Source organism: Pinus tabuliformis, chromosome X (assembly GCF_031772625.1).
Source record: "Pinus tabuliformis cultivar Carrire ecotype Pingquan chromosome X, CPIR1, whole genome shotgun sequence".
In the NCBI taxonomy this organism is placed as follows: domain Eukaryota; kingdom Viridiplantae; phylum Streptophyta; class Pinopsida; order Pinales; family Pinaceae; genus Pinus; species Pinus tabuliformis.
In genome coordinates, this window is record NC_142308.1 from 366,231,709 (window position 1) to 366,251,442 (window position 19,734).

Here is a 19,734-nt window from a genome sequence, read left to right on the forward strand (position 1 = left end):
ATGATCTTGTAAATGGGTGTGAGGTTTGAGATTTTCCAAGGACTTCAACACACAATAAAGGGAAATGCGATATTGAGGTTCACAATTTCTGGGCTTATTTTTCATGGTTGTTGTTGCTATAACATTAGCCAACGACGAACAGGTATGTGTATGATTATTTTGTCACTCTGTATATTTGTTATTCATTTTCTCGTGTTTTATTTGTGATATCATATATAATATTACTTTGTGCAATGAGTGACTATAGTTGCAGTATCTCAGATGGTGTAGCGTATGTGTTCTTGCCCCACATCACATGCACACCCCCACACAACGTGCCTTGTAGAGGAGGTGGGCAAGGTCGAGCAGACAAGTATACTAACCCTTCAACTTATTAACCATCGTGCTAACATACAATTATTGCTTTAGATATGCTTAGATTGCTATTCCGAAAAAATTACATCTTATGAAAACATTGTTTTTACTTGTAGTAAAATTATATGTGGTTTATGAAATTTATATTTTTTTGAGATAGAGCACAAAATATAACTGGACTCGAAATAAGTTGCATGACAAGCTCATACCTTCAAACTCTCTAGTTTAAATTCTGTTAGAAATCTAATATTTTATTGTATATCTAGTGCAAATGGCTTGTTCCATTGAGCATGAATACATGAAATACAATATGGACTCTCCCCTTTTATATAATAGTCTTAAGGAAAGGTGTGTTTCTTATGACGATTAATTATTGCGTTCGACTTTTTAGTTTAACTTATATAACTATTCTGATATCTTATTTTATATATGTTGTAGATGACTTGTTTCAATGAGCATGAACAAGTCTTATACAAAAGAGTGTCCATCGTTATAAAACAAACTCTAGGGGAGGTGTGTTTTCTATTATGAATAATTATTGGTTTTGAAATATGTTTACCTTTACTAATTGTGTGTATATTTTAACCTTATTCAACCAACTTTTTTCCTTTCAGCAGAGGACAACACATTGCGGGAGAGATGGTGTGCAAAGGGGATATTTGCAATTTTTCTTCTTGTTTTGATGTTTGTTTTCTGAGTTTGAGCATGGCCATGCTTTGAGTTTTTGCTTTTTTATTTTTCCTTTTTTTGGCTCATTTTTTGTAGTTTGGTCTTTGGGTTCATTTGTTGGGTTCGTTGTACTCGATTTCCTTTGTTTCCCTTTTTTCTCGTTTTTTGTAGTTTGGTCTTGGTATCATTTTTTGGGTGTGCAAAAGGAAATGAAGGAAGCAGACAGAGAAAATGGAGGTTATTGTTCATAAATGAAGGTGAGTTAACATACCTATATGCAATGCATTTCACTTAAAAGTATATTTGTTAATTTGTGGCTCCACCTATTTGTTATTCAATTTATTATGTGTTATCTATGCTCTCATAATCAGCTATAATCATCTTATTTATGTAGTGAACCAGTACAATTGTATAATCTACAAAGGTCAAGTGGCGAAGATACACTAGAAATTCTACAAACTTGGCACAAAGGATTGGTGAGCCATACTTTTCTCCTACAAAATACTATTGTCCTTTAATACTTGGCACAAAGGATCGGTGAGCCATACTTTTCTCCTACAAAATACTATTGTACTTTAATAAACAGGAATATTTGCTTTTTGCACAACGGTTTATCCTTTTGTAATGGTTTTGAGGTAGTATAATCTTATTCATGTGTGTGAGATTCAAGAATTTTTCCTAAAACTTTGATATGAAAGAAATAGGAAAGTTATACTTGAGGTTCACATCTTTAGTGCTTATTTTTCATGATTGTTGCTAAGATAATATTAGCCAAGGGAGGGCAGGGATGTGTATGCTTAATTCAAGCGTAAGCTTGTTGATTTTTCCACTACACTCAAGACTCTGGTTTGACTCTAAAATCATGAAGACAAACACACTCAAATGCGAAAACACATCTACTTTGCACAATGAAATAATATACATCAATGAATCAACTAGTGCGCATGACAATTTTTTACTTTCTAAACCCTCTACTTGTTTACAATGGTGTTAGGGCTCACGTACTAGGGATCATGGCCCTTACATAAAACCCTGTTGTAAGGACACAACTAAGACTTGGTGTCCATTGCTATGACCACGAATCTACCCTAAACAAAGTACACTTGACCTACTTGTTGACAGCACACACTATAGCCCTTTCAGTCCACGTACCTTGAACACATCTGGCAGATCCTGTTGCTGCCCAATCTGTTGATCAGTGCACTTGCATCAGTGCACTATAGCCCTTTTTTGTCATTCAACTTTGGCTCACGGATCTGCCCACTAGCAGCCTTCTAGCTCCATTAAGACGTTTGCTCCTTGGGTCTTCTAGATATGCCCTCTTGTCAACCATATGGCTCCTTTCATAAGCTGAACTAGGTGAACACTACTTTGCCTCCTAACAGCCCATTGATTCCTTTCATGAACATTGTACTTGGTCTTCTAGACTACCCACTTGTCAACGTCTTGGATGCTCCATAATGGTACTCCTAGGCCACCCCAGAACTAGCCCTTGGGGCTTCCAAGATTGTTGTTTCTTTTGCAATTTGTCTCCTTAAATTTTCCAGATCTAGGGCTATTCCAAACAACCCAACAACAACGATAAGATGCTTTCTAAAGGGATTCCAAAATTACCATACACAGTGAACACCATGACTATTCTAGGGCTTCCAAGGCTTTTGTTTCTTTTGGAATTTGTCTCCTTAAATTTTCCAGATCTAGGGCTATTCCAAACAACCCATTAATAATGACAAGATGCATTCTATATCAGTATTCTTAGGACTAATTACAACTGTTGTTCAAACATTTGAAAAAACCTTCTCTTTTCCTTTACTACATCACCATTGTCATTGTCTTTCCATCTCAAACTTCTACCCACAACAAAGAGTTATCTGCTCCCTTTCTAGGGTCTTGACACTCTTCATTCATCACAGATCTGGGTTGTTCTTTCACTGAGATTTGGAAGAAACCCTAACTAGGGCATATCAAAATTGTTGTCCAAAACCTCATGGACAACCCTCCAACCTTAGCAATCTATCTTCTTGAGGACGCTACCACTTATCACCCAAGCAACCACAGTTTGGTCATTTTTTTTACTGATATCCTAAGCCTTGCTACAGATCTTTCAAGCCCCAAATCTAGGGTTATCTCAGACCTGCGGTACCCTTCTTCCATCCTTGTACTTGCTGCATTGGTCCTCTAAGGCATGCGTTGTGGCTCCTTACTCCAACTTTCCTCCAATCCTCATGCCATACCAAAACAACCTTATTCTAAGTGTTTTGGCCCCCTAATAAGCTACAGGACTCTGCGGCTAGATCGTAGAAGTACCACTGCTATTAGCCTAGAACTTTTGAACCTTTTCCATAAGTCTCTTCCACTACTTGGATGCACAAAATTGCCCATTGAAACCCTCAACAAACTCAGCTAGCATCCTCCTTGAACCTAAAGCAGAGCATGAGACAAAAAGACAAACACGAAATGCTTATTCTTGCTCTTTATCTAACTCTGCTTCCTAAGGTATGCAGGCTCCTTGGTTCAATCCTCACTTGAGAAGAATTGCACTTGTTGGATAATCAAATGAGTTTCACAACTTCCCTTCTTATTGTTTTCTCATGAGGGTGGACTTTGCCCTTAAATGGCGTGTTTCCAAGCCTAGGCCGACTTGAAGCTTCTAGACAAACCCCAAATAACTAAAGGAAAATTAATTTCGTTATTTGATCAAGACCCTTCATCATATCCTTAGGTCACCCTTTCTCCTCTAAGGGTTCTCCACTTGCAACAATGAATAAATAATAATTACTTTTCTTGATTTCACACCCACACTTTGGGTACAAAATCCTAATGCTTGGGTTCTTTGCCCACAACAGGGCAAACCATTTTGTGGTGCAAACTCACACAAACCCAAGCATAGGTGGTTTGATAGCGATGACTCCTCCATCAGTAGAGATCCAGTCTTATAGAAGCACATTTCACTTAACTTTGCACTTTCATTGCTGGAATGGATCTGAGATATGCTGAGAAGCTTCATTGATACTTTTCTCCCAAAGAACTCTTTGAGATCTTCTCTAATGTTTGTAGTGAAATCATTTAAATCCAAAACATTTTTCTATATCACCGCAACCCCTTTAATTTGTGTTGTGTAGATGTAAACATAATGTTGTAGCCAAACAACTGTGTTACTTTATATATCATTGGGTGTTTCAATCGCTTATTATTCTAGCAGAATTGAAGAGATTGGAATATAAAACGGAATGAGTTTTATAGTCATGGAACGAACAAAGAAACAAGTCTCGATAGGTATGAGAATACCACTTTTGTATTGGAGTTCTTTAAGCTAAACACAATCACCAACCCAGAGTTTGTATAAGTGACATTAGCGTTGGGAAAAACTTGTCAAGAAGATAACAATTTTGTTGTATGGCAACTCATTGATCAAAACTATGCGCGAAAGTCCTAGCTATATTTCCCACAAACATAAGGAAACCAATGTTTTTTGCAGTGATTCTCCTCACATGCATGGCTTGCCTAATCTTGTTGTAGGCTCCAAATATCGTTGAAATCACCACCCACCTACGCACTGCTCCATGGCCCTTTTGTTTTCATCAGACACAACAAACCGTAAATTACCATGATTGGAAAAGTTATTGTATATAGTTGTTACCCTGTCACTACTATGTGACACTCTAAAAAATATGGGTTGAATACCTAGACCGAAAAGTGCGAAGACTAATTGCTTTCATACCCAAAGGAATTTCTTTCTTTTCAAATTATTTTCTCTTTGCTCATATCAAATATGACGAAATCTCCTTTTTGCCCAGTAGATATGTTGATGTGTGCTCATGACTGCAGACTATAAGAGAAAACCCTCTTTAACTGCTCCAAAATAGGGAACAACTTGACCTTATGCTTGACTTTCATCTAAAATATAGAAATTCGTTATAAGATTAATATTTACATATCTTTCCAAACGTCTACATGTGAGCTTGAAACGACTAGCTATTGATGCAATTTGATAAGTTATGCTCGACCTTATGTACACAAATCCGCTATTTAAATAAGAAGTTTTTGTAGCGACATATGTTTTTCCTAGAAGTTCTAACTTGAAACTAGCAACCCTTTCCCCTTGACATATGACAGGGAATTGAAAAATCCCTAAGATCACGTAGATGTATTGAGCAATTGAAGAAGCCCTGAGATCACCTTGAAGGTATCAAGAAACATCCGCAAACCATAAGCATTAGTGATAGTCATAGAATTGGGTTTGGCAGGCATTGCAATAACAAATCGTCTCCTCACTATGAATCTCTAAAACAAACAACGAAAATGTTGGCCTTCACACAAATACGCAGAAGATTATTCGTTCAAATTACTATGATGTGATTATATTGCATTACTCAAAACAATTTGATATATGGATAGCTTCAAGGCTATCTTAGCTAACCCTTGTCACAAGTTCTTAGAGTAAGTTGCTTGATTTTATGTTTCAAAAGCCCTCTCTCTCCTCTCACAAGAGAGAGCTCCCACCATGGGAATTCAATGTGTTATGGTATAAATACAAATTGAAACAATTAAAGCACATTTGTTGGTGTGTAGTAAGTTATATTTACTACAATCCATTAAAATTATGGATACATGAAATACAAAATGGATTATCCCCCTTTATATTAACTCTGATTAATTATTGCATTCAATTCTCCAGTTTAAATTGTATATTGATTTTAATACCTTATTATGTATTTTTGTGGATGTCTTGTTCTGGTGAGCACAAGTAAGTGGAATACAAAATGGAGTGTTTATCTTTATATTATAAACTCTAGAGGAGGTGTGTTTGTTATTATGAATAATTATTGGTTTTTTAATATGCTTACCATTACTATCTATGTTTGGATTTTAATGTTATTCACCCCACTTTTTTTCCTTTCAGGTGAGGAGAGGAGACTGCAGTAGAGATAATGTGCAAAGGGGAAGTTTGCAATTTTTGTTTGTTATTGTCTACATGTTTTGTTTTTGTTGAGTTTGACCATAGTCATGCTTTTTGTTGTACACGTTTAGCTTTGTTTTACATTTTTTTTCTCATTTCTTGCAGTTTGGTATTGAATTTGTTTATTGGATGTGCAATAGGAAAGGAAGGCAGCAAGGAGAGAAAACCAAAGAGATAAGATGGAGCATATCATTTCATAAGGCAGGAAGGAGAGAAAACCAAAGGGATAAGATGGAGCATATCATTTCATAGGCAACAAGGGGAGAAATCAAAGAGATAAGATGGAGGCTATCATTTCATAAATGAAGGTCAATCACCTTAACTATATGCAATGCATTTCACTCACAATTATCTTACGCTTATTTGTGAATCCATTTGCTTTCTTTTCAATTTATTATGTTTTATATGTGGTCTCACGCTCAACTATATCAATTTGCTTTGTGTAGTGAGTGAGCACAATTGTATAGGCTATGATGGTCAAGGTGAAAATACCCTAGACATTTTATCAACGCAGCTTGGACGATTAATAAGTCATATTTTTTTCCTACATAAGAATATTGTCCTTTAATCGACTAAAATATTTTTTTTTTGCGATTCGATTTATCCTTTTGTCATGCCTTCAGGGTAGTATGATCTTGTTAATGGGTGCGAGGTTTGAGATTTTCCAAGAACTTCGACACAGAATAAAGGGAAATGCTATATTGAGGTTCACAATTTCAGGGCTTATTGTTCATGGTTGTTGCTAATATAACATTAGCCAAGGGCAAACAAGTATTTGTATGATTATTTGTTATTTTGTATATTTGTTATTCATTTTCTCTCGTGGTTTATTTGTGATCTCATATATAATATTACTTTGTGTAGTGAGTGACTATAGTTGTAGTGTCTAAGATGGTGCAGCGTATGTGTTCTTGCTCCACATCACATGCACACCCCCACACAGCATGCCTTGTAGAGGAGGTGGGTAAGGTCAAGAAGACAAGTATACTAACCCTTCAACTTATCAACCATTGTGTTAACATACAATTACTGCCTTGTGGACTATGGGATTTTGTGTGTTCAATATGTTTAGATATGCTTAGATTGCTTTTCCGAAAAAATTACATCTTATGAAAACTTTGATTTTATTACTTATAGTAGAAGTATATCTGGTTTATAAAATTTATATTCTTTTGACATATAGCACAAAATATAACTAGACTCGAACTTAAGTTGCATGACAAGCTCATACCTTCAAACTCTCTAGTTTAAATTCTATTATAAATCTAATATTTTATTGTATATGTAGTGCAAATGGCTTGTTCCATTGAGCATGAATACATGAAATACAAAATGGACTCTCCCCTTTTATATAATAGTCTTGAGGAAAGGTGTGTTTCTTATGACGATTAATTATTGCATTCGACTCTTTAGTTTAACTTATATAACGATTCTAATATCTTAGTTTGTATCTATTGCGGACGACTTGTTTTGATGAGCATGAACAAGTGGAATACAAAAGAGTGTCCATCGTTATTAACAAACTCTAGAGGAGGTGCGTTTTTTATTATGAATAATTATTGGTTTTCAAATATGTTTACCATTACTAATTGTGTGTATATTTTAACCTTATTCAAACCACCTTTTTCCTTTCAGCAAAGGACAATACATTGCTGGAGAGATGGTGTGCAAAGGGGATATTTGCAATTTTTCCTTTTTGTTGGATGTTTTGTTTTCTGAGTTTGAGCATGGCCATGCCTTGAGTTGTTCTTTTTTTTTTCTCTTTCCTTTTGCTCATTTTTTGTAGTTTGGTCTTGGTTTCATTTGGGGGGTGCGCAAATGGAAATGAAGGAAGCAGACAGAGAAAGAAATGAAGGAAGCAAACAGAGAAAATGGAGGTTATTCTTCATAAATGAAAGTGAGTTAACGTACCTATATGCAGTGCATTTCACTTAAAAGTATCTTTTGCTAATTTGTGGCTACACTTGTTTGTTATTCAATTTATTATGTGTTATCTATCCTCTCATAATCAACTATAATGATCTTATTTATGTAGTGAACCACTACAATTGTATAATCTACAAAGTGGTGAAGATACACTAGAAATTCTACAAACTTGGCACAAAGGATGGGTGAGCCATACTTTTCTCCTACAAAATACTATTGTCCTTTATTACACTAGAATATTTACTTTTTGCACAACGATTTATCCTTTTGTAATGGTTTCGAGGTAGTATGATCTTATTCAGGTGTGTGAGATTCAAGAATTTTTCCTAAAACTTTGGTATGAAAGAAATAGAAAAGTTAAACTGGAGGTTCACATCTTTAGTGCTTATTTTTCATGATTGTTGCTTAGATAATATTAGCGAAGGGAGGGCAGGTATGTGTATGCTTAATTGAAGCGTAAGCTTGTTGATTTTTCCACTACACTCAAGAATCTGGTTTGACTCTAAAATCACGAATACAAACACACTATTTTAAGTTGCTATGAGAATATAATTCGAATTTAATTCACAGTTTAATTCAAGAACAAATTAAATTGAAATTTCATGTTGCCATTTCTCAACACTCCCTCTCAACAAGAAGGGGATTATCAACTACCCCAACCCTGTCTCTGTGAAACTCGAATTTACATCTTGACAATGCCTTTGTCAAGATGTTAGCATCTTGCTTTTCTGTGGGAATGTAATATAACGACATGATCCACCTCAATACACAACCTCTGAGATGATGATACCAGATATTAATATGCTTGGACAAATCATGAAAGACTGGATTTTCAGAGAGTTTGATACAACTCTGATTATCACAATAAATCACTGTCGGATCCATCTGCTGACCAAACAAACCAACTAGGATCTTCCTCATCCAGATAGCCTCACATGTTACCTGACTTGCAGCCATGTACTCTTCCTCTGCCGAACTGAGTGCAACCGATCTTTGTTTCCTGCTATGCCAAGAAACTGTCGTTGACCCAATACTCAAGATCCATCTTGATGTGCTCTTCCTGTCGAATAGACTCCCTTCCCAATCTGCGTCGGTGAAGCCTTGAAGCTTCATTCCCTCTGCCCGTCTGTACCATAACCCAAACTGAGTAGTGCCTCTGAGGTATCTCAATACATGCTTTGCCGCCTTCCAAGACAGCTTGGTAGGCCTAACCATTGCTTGACTAAGCTGGTTAACTACATAGCACATATCCGGTCGCGTGTTCGCTAAGTACATGAGTGAACTCACAAGCTACATGTAAATAGTAGCTTCCACTACATCCCCTGAAGTAGCATCCTCCTTCCTCCAGTTACTAGCTAGAGGAGTCTCGATGGGTTTACCGCTATCCATGCAGAATCTCCTGAGTATCTCGTTGGCATACTTGCCTTGAGATACAAACAACTCCCCATCTCCCTGCCTTGCCTCCATGCCAAGAAAGTAATGCATGAGCCCCATGTACTTCATCTCAAACTCTCTTGCAAAGGTCCTCCTTACAAGATTTGATGAGCTTCTCATCACCTGTCAGTGTATAATCATCTACATAAAGTACAATGATCAACAACTTACCTTCCACCACTATGTGATATAGGTTTGCATTTGCTTCACTCTTCGTGAAGCCCAACCCAGTGAAGTAGCTATCAATCCTGGTGTACAAACCATGGGTTGCTTGTTTCAGCCCATACAACGCTCTCTTGAGTCGGAACACATGCAACTCACGGTTCAAAGTTTCAAAACCTTCAGGTTGTTCTATGTACACCTCTTTCTCAATCATGCCATTGTGGAAAGTAGTCTTCACATCCATCTAATGGATCTTCCAACCCATATGTACTGATAGTGCTAAAATAGATTTGATTGACGAGTACCTTGCAACAGGACAAAAGGTCTCATTATAGTCAATCCCCTCTACTTGCGAAAAGCCACGGGCCACAAATCTGGCCTTATCCTTCTCCACACTACCATCTGCATTTTGCTTTACCTTGTAAAGCCAATGGGAGCTCACAACTGACTTGTCCTCTAGTCTCGGGACCACATCCCAAACACTGTTTTGAACTATGGAGTCATACTCCTTCACCATCGGATCAACCCAAACCGGCTGCTGCACTGCTTCCTGAAAGGAAGATGGCTTTGTCACAACACATGCACCCATAAGTGCCATGTATCTAGTGTACCTCTCTGGTGACCTCCTCTGTCTACGCTGAGAAGAGGGTGCTCCCACATTCTCCCATGCATCATCCAACAATCTGTCAGCCTCTCTAGTGCACTTTCTTCCCTCTCTGGAAGACTCTACCTGAGTGGATGTCTCCACTCTCTGAACCTCTGCATGTGGCTGCTCCACATCAATCTAAGGTCCCTCAAACTTAGGAGCTAAAAGCTCCTCATCCACATGTAGCTCAAGCTCCCTCTCAAGGGATACTTGCATGGCCTTCTCCTCATCGAACCTGATATCCCTGCGAACCACTGTCATCCGACTCGTCGACATGTACACCCGATAGTTGTGGGGTGTATTAATGTACCCCACAAAGATCCCCAACTCTGTTGTTGGCTCAAGCTTCTTGCGTGTATCTTTGGTCACATGGCAATAAACCGATGACCGAAACTTGAAGTGACCAACATCTGGCCTCTTATCGGAATAAGCCTCCTCTGGTGTCTTCATCTCAAGTATCCGATGTGGGCTACAGTTCTGAACATAAACAATGGTGTTGCATGCCTCGGCCCACAAGTGTAGTGGTAGGCCCTGATCATGCAACATCGCCCTTGTTGCCCCTATTATGCTCCTGATCTTCTTCTCGACAACCCCATTTTGTTGAGGGTTATGGGGTGTCGTCAACTCTCGTTTAATCCCTTCTGCTGCACAGAAGTTCTTAAATTCATTGGAGACATACTCACCACTGTTATCGCTCCATAGAGCTTTAACCTTCTTGCCAAATTCTTTCTTTACCAATGCTTTGAACTCACAAAACTTTGTGAAAGTTTGATCCTTTTTTTGCATAAAAAATACCCAACATTTATGAGAATAGTCATCAACAAATATAACATAATGCCTGTGTTTGGTCGTGGATGCTGTTGAGAATGGTCCCCACACATATGAATGGACCCTCTCTAGAATAGACTATGCTTCATTGTCTTTGTCTCCAAAGGAAGACTTGGTGTATTTTCCCAAAATGATGCAAGTGGCCCAATCGCCTGTGCTACAACTCGCCGACATCTTGTCTCAACATTTTTTCCGCTTTTGAACTCAAAGCAACACAATCCTCTACTTCTATCTTATAGAGATTCTAAACTCGAATACCTATCTTCTTTACTTGACCCATGGCTATGTGTCAAAAGAACGCCTTTCCTTTCGAAAAGATCACATCATAGCCTCTATCCTCAATCATGGCAACGAATACCAAGTTCTTCGTCAATCCGAGTACATGCATAACATTATTCAAGGTGAGTGGAGTCGTATGCTCCCTCTGAAAAGTAATAGTGCCCACACCAATAACACTATACTTACCGTCATCACCTATCTCGATATGCATCTTGAGATCTTTCTCCTCCATTTCACTGAATAAATCTTTGTCGCCCGTCATGTGGAAAGAAGCTCCACTGTCTAAGTACCAGAAACTTCCCATCATTAAAGACACCATTCATGCAATGAGGGAAAAGTCCAATTCTAATTGGGAGGCCAAAGCCTCACCCGCCACTCCTCCCGAGGACTTCTCCTTGGACTTCTTCAATGGACAATTTGTAGCAAAGTGACCCATCTTGTGATCATGAAAGCATTTAACTTTCGCCATGTCCTTCTTCTTACCTCCATGATAAGAATCTAATTTGGAATGGGAAAGTTTACCTTTCCCTTTCCTTTCCTTAATCACTAAGGCACAATTCTCTTCATCATCAGTGTTTGATGAAGAGTCATCCCTGGTGTTCCTCCTGATCTCATCCTGCATCAAATCCGACCATTGACAAAGTCCTGATAACTATGCCAACTCTTTGGGAATCCAAAGAAGAGCAAGGCTTACCATATCCTCCTCAGCAACCGTGAGTCCAACACTTCCAAGTTCATCCCAACATTGAGTGAACTTGCTCAAGTACTTTGGAATCGTTTCGCCTTTCTCCATCATGATTTTACGTAGTTTATCCTTTAGTGTCAACTTCCTTTGATCACTGCTATTCTGATACAAGTCCGTCAATGTTTTCCACATAGCATGCGGGGTTTCCTTCCCATGGAGACTCGAGACAATATGATCTCGAACTCCCTCAAGGATTATCTGCCTTGCCTTCGCCACACAGTTCTTCCACTCCGCCAAGTTTTGTGCATCAGTGGCTGTTGGCTTAGGAATTGCTTGTTCAACAAATTTCTTCAAGCCATTGTCCTCTAGCACAGCCTCCATCCTGTCCCTCCAGGCTATGAACTTCGAGCTGCCTACCAAGGCATACTCAAGTCTCAACCCATGGAATGCCATCTGCTGATCCTGAAGTATGTTTGCAAATTCGACTTTCACCTGTAACCCAGAAACTCAAAACTTAGAAACTCAAAACTTCGAAATCTCCTCTAGTATATTGTTCTCAGCGCCAATACCATGTAGAAAGTCTTGTAGATTCACAAGCTAATGCAATTTGCTAAAGCAAGAGACAAGAATCTACTTTTACTCTTTACAACGGAAGCCCATAAACATCGAGCAAACAATAATCAATAGAGGAAGAGAATCAAAGGCACATAACACAATAAATATCCAGCGAAAGCCACAACCCAAAACCCCACTATTTTTTTTGTATTAATCCAGAAAAATAAGATAAAATTACAATGCTTGTTCTCTCTAATCAATCCCAACACTAAGCAATTTCAATCTCCAACTCATAAGCAAGCTCAAGGCCAAAGCTTAGCCTCTTCACAAGCTATCCAAGTCTCTATTCCAATCGTAATTCCTTATGGAGGATAGCTTGTATTTAAAGGGAAATAAAGCCTCTAAAAATTGCACGATCCCTCAAGGATCAGTTCCTGAATGCATGCACTATCAGTGCAAATCCGAAAAATCTAAAACAAATAGTACACTGCCCCTGCACTTTAGTCTCAATTGGGTCTTTCTTAGAATCAACATGCATGAGTTTTTGATGAATAAATATTTAGTTAATTAGAGTAGCACTAGTGGAGTTCATTAGTGACACCATTGACTGTTAACTCACTATTAGTTCTCTCAATTAGTTTGAGAACTAATTTAACTGAACTGACTCATGAAACTAAGTCTTCTATTTTACAACTCACAATTAACTCATAACTGATTCCTACAAAGTAGGGAGAACATACACATGACGACAGAAAGACTTCCAACTCGAATTTCCTAAGTTAAGTTTATTAAACTTAATTTAACTATTTTAAGTTGCTATGAGAATAGAATTCAAATTTAATTCACAGTTTAATTCAAAGACAAATTAAACTGGAATTTCTTATTGCCATTTCTCAATACGTACCTTGAACACATCTGGCAGATCTTGTTGCCGCCCAATCTGCTGATCAATGCACTTGCATCTCCAGTTCCCACTATCAATGATCACAACTCCTTTTGTGTCATTGAACTTTAGCTCACAGATCTTCCCACTAACAGCCTTCTAGCTCCATTAAGAGGTTTGCTCCTTGGGTCTTCTATATATGCCCTCTTGTCAACCATAGGGCTCCTTTCATAAGTTGAACTAGGTGTCCACTATTCTGCCTCCTAACAGCCCATTGATTACTTTCATGAACATTGTACTTGAGGTCTTCTAGACTACCCACTTGTCAACATCTTGGATGCTTCAGAATGGTACTCCTAGGCCACCCCAGATCTAGCTAGCCCTCTCGGCTGCCCTTTCATCCTTCAAAGCTCAACCCTTAGGGCTTCCAAGATTGTCGTTTCTTCTGCAATTTGTCTCCTTAAATTGTCCAGATCTAGGTCTATTCCAAACAACCTACCAATAGTGATAAGATGCATTCTAAAAGGATTCCAAAATTACCCATACACAGTGAGCACCATGACTAATTTAGGGCTTCCAAGACTTTTGTTTCTTTTGCAATTTTTTTCCTTAAATTGTCCAGAGCTAGGGCTATTCCAAACAACCCACCAACAGTGATAAGATGCATTCGATATCACTATTCTTAGGGCTAATTACAATTGTTGTTCAAACATTTGAACAAGCTTTCTCTTTTCCTTTACTACATCACCCTTGTCATTGTCTTTCCATCTCAAACTTCTACCACAACAAAGAGTTATCTGCTCCATTTCTACGGTCTCGATACTCTTCATTCATTACAGATCTGGGTTATTCATTCACTGAGATTTGGACAGACCATAGGATGACTCTCTACATAGGAAGAAACCCTAACTAGGGCATATCAAAATTGTTGTGCAAAACCTCATGGACAACCCTCCAACCTTAATAATCTATCTTCTTGAGGATGCTACCACTTAGCCCCCAAGCAACAACAGTTTGGTCATTTTTTTCACTGATATCCTAAGCCTTGCTACATACCTCTGAGGCCCCAAATCTAGGGTCACCTCAGACCTGCGGTACCCTTCTTCCAGCCTTGTACTTGTTGCATTTGTCCTTTAAGGCATGGGTGTTACTCCAACTTTCCTCCAATCCTCACGGCATACCAAAACAACCTTATTCTAGGCATTTTGGCCCTCCAATAAGGTACAAGACTCTGCAGGTGGATCATAGAAGTACCACTGCCATTAGCCTAGAACTTTCGACCCTTTTCCACAAGTCTCTTCCACTACTTGGATGCACAGACTTCCCCACTGAAACCCTCACCAAACTCAGCTAACATCCTCCTTGAACCTAAAGCAGAGCATGAGACAAAAAGACAAACACGGAACCCTTCTTCTTGCTCTTTATCTAGCTCGGCTTCCTGAGGTATGCAGCCTCCTTGGATCAATCCTCACTTGAGAAGACTTGCACTTGTTGGATAATCAAATGAGTTTCACAACTTCCCTTCTTATTGTTTTCTCATGAGGGTAGACTTTTCCCTCAAATGGCGTCTTTCCAAGCCTAGGCCGACTTGAAGCTTCTAGACAAACCCTTTCTCCTCTAAGGATTCTCCACTTGCAACAATGAATAAATAATAATTCCTTTTCTTGATTTCACACCCACACCTTGGGTACAAAATCTCAATGCTTGGGTTCTTTGCCCACATGGTGCAAAATCACACAAACCCAAGCATAGGTGGTTTGATAGTGGTGACTCCTCCATCAATAGAGATCCAGTCTTGTAGAAGCACATTTCACTTAACTTTGCACTTTCATTGTTGGAATGGATTTGAGATACGCTGAGAAGCTTCATTGATACTTTTCTCCCAAAGAACTCTTTGAGATCATCTCTTATGTCTGCAGTGAAATCATTTAAATCCAAAACATTTTTCGATATCACCTCAACCCCTTTAATTTTGTGTTGTGTAGATGTAAACATAATGTTGTAGCCAAACAACTGTGCTACTTTATATATCGTTGGGTGTTTCAATCGCTTATGCCTGCTAGCAGAATTGAAGAGATTGGAGGTCAATGTCTGCATACAATTATAAAACATAATGATTTTTATAGTTGTGGAACGAACAAAGAAAGAAGTCACGATAGGTATGAGAAGACCACCTTTGTACTGGAGTTCTTTAAGCTAAAAACAATGACCAACCCAAAATTTGTACAAGTGACATTAGAGTTGGGACAACTTGTGAAGAAGATAATAATTTTCTTGTATGGCAACTCATTGACCAAAACTATGCACGAAAGTCCTATTTTATGAGATTCATTTTGTCTAATTTGGTAACTAGCAAGGTTAGCAATGTGTACGAGAGCTATATTTCCCACAAACATAAGGAAACCAATGTTTTCTGCATTGATTCTCCTAACATGCATTGGTTGCCTAATCTTGTTGTAGGCTCCAAATATTGTTGAAATCACCACCCAGCGTGTGCACTGCTCCATGGCCCTTTTGTTTTCATCAGACACAACAAACCGTAAGTTACCTTGATTGGAAAAGCTATTGTATATAGTTGTTATCGTATCACTTCTATGTGATGCTACAAAAAATATGCGTTGAATTACTTAACCGAAAAGATTCAACTTGACCGAAAAGTGCGAAGACTGATTGCTTTCATACCCAAAGGAATTTCTTTCTTATCAAATCATTTCCGTCTGCTCATATTAAATATAAAGCTAAATATATGTCCATCCAATCCACAGAGGATCATCACCAGTGGGATCTATATCAAACTCAATGACCAAATGTTTATCCAATTTCCAGATAGACAATACTACCCCTTCAGTGGCCAAAAGAATTTAAAGAACATTGTGACTACAATTATAGAAAATCCAATGGGTACTAACAAATATGACCAAATCTCCTTTTTGCCCAGTAGCTTTGTTGATTCTTGCTCATTACTATAGACTTCAAGAGAAAACCTTCTTTAGTAGCTTTGTTGATTCGTGCTCATTACTATAGACTTCAAGAGAAAACCTTCTTTAATTGCTCCAAAACAGGGAACAACTTGACCTTATGCTTGACTTTCATCTAAAATACAAAAATTTGTTATAAGATTGATATTTACATATCTTTCCAAAACTTCTACATGTGAGCTTGAAATGACTAGCTACTGATGCAATTTAATAAGATATAAATCTCCATAGCTCGACCTTATGTACACAAATCCATTATCTAAATAAGTTGTTGAAGCAACATATGTTTTTCCCAGAAGTTCTAGGTTGAAACTAGTAACCCTTTCCCCTTGACATATGACAGGCAATTGAAAAATCCTCGGGATCACCTAGAAGTATCGAGCAATTAAAGAAGCCTTGAGATCACCTTGAAGGTGTCAAGAACCATCCGCAAACCATAAGAATTAGTGATAATCATATAATTAGGTTTCGTAGGCACTGCAATAAAAAATTGTCTCCTCACTATGAATATCTAAAACAAACAACCAAAATGTTGGCCTTCACACAAGTACACAGAAGATTATTCATTCAAATTACTATGACATGACTATATTGAATTACTCTAAACAATTTGATATATGGATAGCTTCAAGGCTATCTTAGCTAGCCCTTGTCACAAGTTCTTAGAGTATGTCTGCTTGATTTTCTATTTCAAAAGCCCTCTCTCTGGAGAGAGGGCTCCCACCATGGGAATTCAATGTGTTATGGTCGAATTTCTGACTAAAATAATTAAAGGCATCTGTTGAATTCAATGTGTTATGGTGTAAATACAGCCTGAAACGATTAAAGCGCATTTGTTGATGTGTAGTAAGTTATGTTTACTACAATCCATCAAAATTGTGGATACATGAAATACAAAATGGATTATCCCCCTTTATATAACAAAACTCAAAGACAAGTATGTTTCATATTATGATTAATTATTGCATTCAATCCTCCAGTTTAATTGTATATTGATTTTAATATCTTATTATGTATTTGTTGTAGATGTCTTGTTCTCGTGAGCACGAGTAAGTGGAATACAAAATGGATTATTTATCATTATATAACAAACTCTAGATGAGGTGTGTTTGCTATTATGAATAATCATTGGTTTTTTAATATGCTTACCATTTCTATCTATGTTTGGATTTTAATGTTATTCACTCGACCTTTTTTCGTTTCAGGTGAGGAGAGGACACCGCAGTAGAGATAGTGTGCAAAGGGGAAGTTTGCATTTTTTGTTTGTTATTGTCTACATGTTTTGTTTTTGTTGAGTTTGAGCATAGTCATGCTTTTTGTTGTACTCGTTTAGCTTTGTTTTACATTGTTTTTCTTGTAGTTTGGTCTTTGATTTGTTTATTGGATGTGCAATAGGAAAGGAAGGCATCAAGGAGAGAAATCAAAGAGATAAGATGGAGCTTCTCATTTCATAAATGAAGGTGAATCACCCTAACTATATGCAATGCATTTAACTCACAATTATCTTTCGCTCATTTGTGAATCCATTTGCTTGCTTTTCAATTTACCAATTATCTTTCGCTCATTTGTGAATCCATTTGCTTGCTTTTCAATTTACCAATTATCTTTCGCTCATTTGTGAATCCATTTGCTTGCTTTTCAATTTATTATATGTTTTATATGTGGTCTTACACTCAACTATATCGATCTGCTTTGTGTAGTGAGCGACCACAACTGTATAGTCTATGAAGGTCAAGGTGAAGATACCCTAGACATTCTACCAACGCAGCTTGGATGATTGGTAAGTCATATTATTTACTACATAAGAATATTGTCCTTTAATCGACTAAAATATTTGTTTTTTGCGAATCGATTTATCTTTTTGTCATGCCTTCAAGGTAGTATGATCTTGTTAATGGGAGTGAGGTTTGAGATTTTCCAAGGACATTAACATAGAATGACTATAGTTGCAGTGTCTCAGATGGTGCAGTGTATGTGTTCTTGCTCCACATCACATGTACACCCCCACACAACATGCCTTGTAGAGGAGGTGGGTAAGGTCGAGAAGACAAGTATACTAACCCTTCAACCAATCAACCATCGTGCTAACATATAATTACTGCCTTGTGGACCTTAGGATTTTGGGTGTTCAATATGGTTAGATATGCTTAGATTCCTTTTCTGAAAAATTTGCATCTTATGAAAACATTGTTTGTATTACTTGTAGTAGAAGTACATTTAGATTATAAAAATTATATTTTTTTGAGATATAGCATAGAATATAACTGGACTCGAACTAAGTTGCATGACAAGCTCATACCTTCAACCTCGCTACTTTAAATTCTATTATAAATCTAATATTTTATTTTATATCTAGTGCAAATGGCTTGTTCCATTGAGCATGAATACATGAAATACAAAATTGACTCTCCCCTTTTATATAATAGTCTCAAGGAAAGGTATGTTTCTTATGACAATTAATTATTGCATTTGAATCTTTAGTTTAACTTCTATAATGATATTATTTTGTATTTGTTGTAGATGGCTTGTTTTGATGAGCACGAACAAGTGGAATACAAAAGAGAGTGTCCATAGTTATAAAACAAATCTAGGGCAGGTGTGTTTTCTATTATGAATAATTATTGGTTTTGAAATATGTTTACCATTACTAATTGTATGCATATTTTAACCTTATTCAACCCACATTTTTTCCTTTCAGCAGAGGACAACACATTATAAGAGAGATGATGTGTAAAGGGGATATTTGCAAAAAGAATTTGTTCTTGTTTGGATGTTTTGTTTTCTGAGTTTGAGCATGGCCATGCTTTGAGTTGTACTTTTTTTCCGTTGTTTTTTTTGGCTTATGTTTTGTAGTTTGGTCTTGGTTTCATTTGTTGGGTTTGTTGTACTCGCTTTCCTTTGTTTTCCTTTTTTTCTCGTTCTTTGTAGTTTGGTCTTGGTTTCATTTGTTGGGTGTGCAAAAGGAAATGAAGGAAGCAGACAGAGAAAATGGAGGTTATTGTTCATAAATGAAGGTGAGTTAACATACCTATATGCAATGCATTTCACTTAAAAGTATCTTTTGCTAATTTGTGGCTCCACTTGTTTGTTATTTTATCTATTATGTGTTATCTATGCTCTCATAATCAACTATATTGATCTTCTTAATGTAGTGAACGACTACAATTGTATAATCTACAAAGGTAAGTAGTGAAGATACACTAGAAATTCTACAAACTTGACACAAAGGATGGGTGAGCCATACTTTTCTCTTACAAAATACTATTGTCCTTTAATGCACTGGAATATTTGCCTTTTGCACAACGATTTATCCTAAAACTTTGATATGAAAGAAATAGAAAAGTTATACTTGAGGTTCTCATCTTTATTGCTTAT

General features: G+C 37.3%; 1 long non-coding RNA gene across 1 annotated transcript; it reads left to right on the forward strand.

Annotated features, from left to right (window-relative positions):
- Window positions 1-19,734, forward strand: LOC149140018 (uncharacterized). The gene is made up of 11 exons (XR_016264458.1): window positions 1-867; window positions 972-1,280; window positions 1,418-1,499; window positions 5,927-7,517; window positions 7,619-7,880; window positions 8,019-8,094; window positions 17,386-17,462; window positions 17,755-17,819; window positions 18,060-18,139; window positions 18,880-18,955; window positions 19,061-19,734. It is a non-coding gene; the product is annotated as an uncharacterized LOC149140018 (long non-coding RNA).